The sequence below is a fragment of the Pinus tabuliformis genome, chromosome Q (genome assembly GCF_031772625.1).
Source record: "Pinus tabuliformis cultivar Carrire ecotype Pingquan chromosome Q, CPIR1, whole genome shotgun sequence".
In the NCBI taxonomy this organism is placed as follows: domain Eukaryota; kingdom Viridiplantae; phylum Streptophyta; class Pinopsida; order Pinales; family Pinaceae; genus Pinus; species Pinus tabuliformis.
The window spans coordinates 946,403,268-946,409,770 of NC_142296.1; the positions used below are offsets into that span (position 1 = coordinate 946,403,268).

The 6,503-nt window shown below is 41.0% G+C and overlaps 1 non-coding gene across 1 annotated transcript; it reads left to right on the forward strand.

The window, feature by feature from the left end:
• The first annotated feature begins 762 nt into the window (after nt 1-762).
• On the forward strand, nt 763-922 carry LOC149222590 (U1 spliceosomal RNA). The gene has a single exon (XR_016249736.1). It is a non-coding gene; the product is annotated as a U1 spliceosomal RNA (small nuclear RNA).
• The last annotated feature ends 5,581 nt before the right edge of the window (nt 923-6,503 follow it).

The window sequence follows — 6,503 nt, forward strand, 5'->3', positions numbered from 1 at the left end:
ACATGGACGCATATCCACAATGGTAAGAACAAGCATCGAGCAAGGTTTGAACCTCAATGAAGGCCATGTTACCTACCCAGTTTCACTAACGGGTATCAACAACGGCGATAATAAGAGGGATGAAATTAACGAATTGAGGGTGCACCATGTTACCTACCCACTTTCAGTAATGGAGATGAACAACAAAAAGAATAATAAGGATGGAATTAACAAATTGAGGGTGAATATCAACAGCAAGAGTAATGTAAGGATGAAATTAAGGAATTGTGAGTGAATATCATCATCAACAACAAGAATGATATAAGGAGGCGTGAATATGATCAGCAAGAAGAATAATAGAAGCGTTAACGAATTGTGAGTGAATATGATCAACGACAACAAGAATGATATCAGGATGGAATTAACGAATTGTGAGTGAATATGATCAACAACAACGAGAATGATGTAAGGATGGAATTAACAAATTGGGCGTGAATATGATCAGTGAGAAGAATAATATAAAGATGAAATTAACAAATTGAGCGTGAAGAAAAATATAAAGATGAAATTATCAACAAGAGCAATAAGAATAAGGATGAAATTCTTCGTTCAACACCACCAATAGTAATAAGGATGAAATTAAGCAATTGAGTGTGTGTATTTTTTAATTATGGATTAAGACATTATTGTATGGTGGATATATATATATATCCCACATTCAAAGTGGGGATGCACGGAAGGAAAGGAGGGGGTATAGAGGGGTAAGATGGAAATGTTCAAAACATACTTACCTGGGCGGGGTCAATCGATGATCAAGAAGGTCGATGGCCTAGGAAGACCACTTCCATTGCACTTGGGAGGGGGGTTTACCTAGCATCTCCCATCGAGGAGAGTGCACGTCATAATTTGTGGCAGCGGAGGCTCGCGTTCGCGCGGCCTCCACACAAAAATTAAAATCAAATCAAGTTAACTGCAACTACGGGAGCTTCTTTAAATCTAACAGTCTGTAATTCCAGTTAAATTAATTAGCATCCGCAGCTCTGCTTTAAATCAAACTATTTGTAAATCCTAACAGTCTGTAATTCCAGTTGAATTAATTAGCATCCGCAGCTCTGCTTTAAATCAAACTATTTGTAAATCCAGTTGAATAAATTACCGGAGGTCTTACTTCATGATTGATTACATACACAGTTGAGAGACGAGCGGAGTGCTCTGCTGCTGCGAGGCGAGAGGTTGAATAAATTACCGGAGGTCTTACTTCATGATTGATTACATACATAGTTGAGAGACGAGCGGAGTGCTCTGCTGCTGCGAGGCGAGAGGAGAGGGATGCTACGCGATTCCGTGCTAATCTTCTTCTTCCTGTTTGTTTGCTGATGCCATTCCCTTTCACAGATTGATATTGGTGCTAGTCTTCTTGTTACTGCTGTTTGTTTGCAGCTGCCATTCCCTTTCACAGATTGATATTGGTGGTGCTAATCTTCTTGTTACTGCTGTTTGTTTGCAGCTGCCATTCCCTTTCACAGATTGATATTGGTGGTGCTAATCTTCTTGTTACTGTTTGTTTGCAGCTGCCATTCCCTTTCACAGATTGATATTGGTGGTGCTAATCTTTTTGTTACTGTTTTGTTTGTTGTTCAGATGCTATTCCTTTCGCAGATTGATATTGGTGCTAATCTTCTTGTTACTGTTTCACCTTTCACAGGTTGATATTGGTGTTCCAACATATATAATAAACCCCACACCACACACGCCATTGATAGATTGACTGTCCACAAATCCAATTTCCTAAATTACAAGCTTGTCTTCAATATTACTCCATACACCTCACGCTCAACTGAACTTTTTATTCCGGTTTATGAAGTCTACTTTTTCGGCTCTCACCTGAGAGAGAGAGAGATCCTGGTTTGGTTCATGTCCCAGCAGTAGCAGTGGAATTTATATTTGTCAAACGTTTTCACTGTATACGGCAAACGTTTCTTTCTTTCTTGTAGTTGGATATTCATGATGTGTTTGTTGTGTCGTATTAAGGGGACACTGTGTTTGTGCTGCTTTTCCTTTTTCAAGGGAAAGAAACAAAAAAAAAAAATGGTATATTTGCTATTTCAAATAGAAATTTGAATATAAATGGTATATATTTACTATATGAAAAGAGAAATTTGAATATACAATGCTGCAATGGGCCTGAGCATTGAGGAAAAGATCTTTGTCAATATCAAAGCCTGACCAACAAAAGGAAAAGAGGGGGGAAGGCTACAAAGCCCAATTACTGCATACATAAAAAAGAATTGTCATGCACGCTCGCTCTCCTAACAAAAGCTTGGATCCAGATCTTCCCTGTGGAAAAGCCAAAAGAATGAAACAGCGCAGATTTATCAGCATCTGTCCTGCAGTTGCTGGGGCTAGCCTCCTCATTGGGTGTTAATCATTTAAGCATCCGATAGTCATATAAGCATCTGACAGTGGCCGAGAGTTGGGACTCTGTTTCTTCCCCCTGACTCTACAAACGTGTTGAAAAGAGACTTTATTGAAATTCTCTCTCAACTCCTTGGAAAGAGCTTTCCGAGATTGGGGAAAAGGTCAAATTTTGGAGATTTACTTTACTATTAAGAGCTTTCCAAGATCAAATTTTGGAGATTTACTTTACTATTAAGAGCTTTCCAAGATTTGGGAAAAGGTCAAATTTTGGAGATTTACTTTACTGTTAATCTGGTCAATGGCTATCTTCGAATTTGAATTTGCAGACTCCTTTTTCCTGTTGCCAGCCCTATCAGCAATCAAAGAGAGATCAGCGTTGCCCACTTATTTGTAGCCTCTCTGAATGCTTCTCTGAAACTCGCTCCAAATATGAAATCCTTGCTGCCCCAACTTCGGTGGCTCTCCTTGACAGGGTCCATCAAAATATTCCCATGTCTAGGACTTTTGTCAATATGTGGGTATACATTTATCCTTGCAGGATTTTTTTTTCTTTCGCGGTAAGCAACTCTAATTTAGTGGATGACTTGAATGAGAGGACCTTTCCGGGTTTCCACACCCCCATTGGCCTAGCTTTGGGTTATTTGTGGGGGCATTAATAAAACCATCCTTTTATCGTATCAGGGGTTTCACCTATCTCTATCTGGATATGTTGTTCAATTAAACATGTCTTTTCCTTTTTTATCATGCACCAGAGGTTTTCAATCCCGCCTAGCTTCACTAGTTTGTGTGGGGGAGCTCTGAATTTACCACTCCCTAAACCCATGACCTAGGGGGCGGGGGGCAATTTCATCACTATGGCTATATGGCACTATATGGTCTAGGCTCTGCGAGTTGAAAACACTTGACCTCTTCCCCCAACAGCATTGGAGGTTAAATCCTTGGTCGCCATGTCCCCTGCCGCTGTCATGTTAGAAGTGAGCTTGAGTTTAATTGTAGCATTCGAGAGGGTTTCGGTTGCTGTTACCATTCGCCGTAGAAGGCTCCTTGTGATCATAGCCTCTTGGAGCCGTTCCTCCATGCTACTATCCCTACATTCTCAAGTTCCTACATTTCTTTGTTCTTGTTCCCGGCCGGGAGGGGGAAATTGACTTGAGAGTGGGGCCCACGGACAACAAAAAACAACCCGGCAGAGGCGTGTGCTCTATTTCATGGATTGTTATCGTTGTACGCAGATAGAGTGAGGACGTTGATCGTCATTGGCGATTCAAGCATAATTATCAACCTTTTGGACCCTAAAAATGCTATGCTCCCTCTTAAAAGAATTGGTTGGAAAGCCAAAGAAAAATGACAATACCCCCGGCAAAGGAAGGAGACCTAACAAACCGATCAAGATCAAGATTGGGTGTCGCCAAATGACAAGCCCAAGAAGGAGGTGTAGCTCCCACAACTGTGGCTAGGAGTAGCAGCGCTCTGTTTGTTGGCAGCAAATAATAAATTTCTATCTCAAGTAGGAATAAGGAAGGGATGCTTCCCAGGGCCAAACGGGTGTAGCGGATGCCTGGAGGAAGAGGAAGACTGGATCATTTACAAGAAACCTAGATAGGATCCTCCATGATAGCAATCACAAAAACCTGGGTCAAACAGGGAGGAAGACTCAATCTTCTACTAGTGCACTAAAGAAACCTAGATAGGATCATCCATTGTACTTGGATTCGCTCTAGATTTCGTTGTCCAATGATGATTAATTTGATCAAGGGGTTTCCACACCTCTCACATGCAGATGCTCTTCAAGTGCCATGATGGATGGATTCATTTTGCGACAGGGCGGATTGATGGCTTGAATTGCCATCATTAAAGTTCCTTGATCCTCCCACACTATTCCTATATGATGCTCTCTATGCATGATTCTCGATGTGGAGTTGTTGATTTTTGTGTTTTCGTATCCCCCCGGAGGATGCTCCAAATCTGCATATCTTCTTGCACCCGTCCTTCCTGCTCCTTACCTTTTCGAGTTTCAAATTGGCTATGAGGGAAGGCGACAATGGATTCCAACCTCCAATGGTCCATGGAAGATTTTCGATTCCTTAATTGCTCACGGCTGAGTTTTGAGTCCCCTTTCAGGTTTATGCTTCCACATTCAAATAAATTTATGGACGATTCCGTTCCTTCTTGGATGCCACAACGTCGACATAATCCTTGGCAGGTTAGACTATATTCCCTACAGCAACATAGGCTGGTTCTTCCATGCGATTCCTCATTACAAACTCAAAAGCTGCATTGCTAGGGCAACCTCTTGAAGAACCATCAAGATCGAAATCGAATTTCGAATGGAGACTTTCACAACTGGACATATAGTAATTGGATTTCTGGTTTTTACAGCGTGAAATATATGTTATATCTATTTTTTGAGCCAACGTGGTTCAAGTGAAACACGGGCTAACAGAACAGTGGAAGAGCAGAGAACAGTTTGGCAAACGTTTGGCTCAGCAATATTTCATGCATTCCAATGTCACAATTGATTTTTGTTACCTTGAAAGAAGGGGCCCAAGACCAAAGTTGCAAATTCTCATTCCTATTTGCCCATCGGGTTTGGATGATGTTGTTCAAAGTGTCATCTGCCTTTGCCCAAAACGAGTCCAGCAATCCTATATCTGTGGAGAGGAGAAAATGCAGAAACAGGGTAACCACAGATTTTCCTAGTTTTAAAAGGAGCCATTGACAGCTGTTTTGAACAGTGAATGTGAGTGCGACCGAGACTCAGACCTATGGGTAAGTTGCGAGAAAAAAAGGACTTGGTCGTGCTGTGGTTTTAATTGTTATTGTTGTAACAGCAACAGCCATTGGAGGTTGCAAGTGCAAGCATTGTAAATTCCATTACCAGGATAACTAATAAAATAAAAAGGAAAACCCGTTGTGTTTATTTCTTTCTGTTATTATTCCTTGAGCACATGCACATGCTTGAGTTTGTGTCCCACCCAACTTCCCAGTGAACTGAACTGAACTGTGCGTGATGCTCTGTAGGCAGGGGCGGTCTTTGTCCAATCACCCTTGCTGCACCAAATAGAGTCAGAGCACAGAGCATCTAAATCTTTACCAATCAAAGTGAACTTCACATTCTTTTGCCCAAAATGAGTTGAGCAATCCTGTATATATATTTTTGAGCACGCACCCTGCACTCTCCCTAAGAAATCAATCCCTATTCTGCCCTCGTCGCAACATCATCTCATTGACTGTTCTGCCCTCTTCGCAACATCATCTCATTGACAATGAAAAGAAATCCCTGAACTCTCTAGAAACGTACTCACCCACATTGTCACATTTCAAAATTAAATTTTCAACGTTTCCCAGACTGCTGCTCATGTTGTTAGTGACATTGGAATATGCACGACATCCCTTTTGCAAAGTAGGCAAGCCATAGTTGAAATCGCTGCTGATATACATGTATAAACCAATTTCAGATCGGAAAACGCTTCCGTGCAGTGCACAACATTGAGAAAGTGCGTTAAAAGGTTAGGGAGTTGATAAAACTTATCAGTGGTATATATCCACCTTCAAAGCTTTTTACTGCGTTCTGCAAAGAACAACAGTTCGATCATATTGGATTTAGGACGACTGAGCACTATGGAATTGAGATAGCTGGACCATGCGATTGAGCACACTATGGAATTGAAATTGAGATAGATAGCTGGACCATACGCTTGAGCACCATACTATGGAATTGAGATAGATAGGTGGACCATCAAATCCAATGTTGCTGGGTTGACATCAGAACGTGATGGTGAAGTTCGAAAAGCTGCAAACGGGGAAGAAGAACTGGAAAATACCCAAAACGAGCGACAGTTATACACCATAATAATACCTACCACCTGCTGGATGGACTTGGGCGCGGTAAACAACACGATATCTGATCAAGTCAATGCGCGGCTAATCAACCGACCGATTAGAATAGAATATAGAAGACAAAATTCCATTTGATTAGAATAGTATATAGAAGACAAAATTCCATTTCATTCACGGTAAATACAAGTTGTTCAATCCTAACAAACAAACCATTACATTAACATTCAACAATTTATTATTATTTAAATAAATTTGGTCTTGTCTTG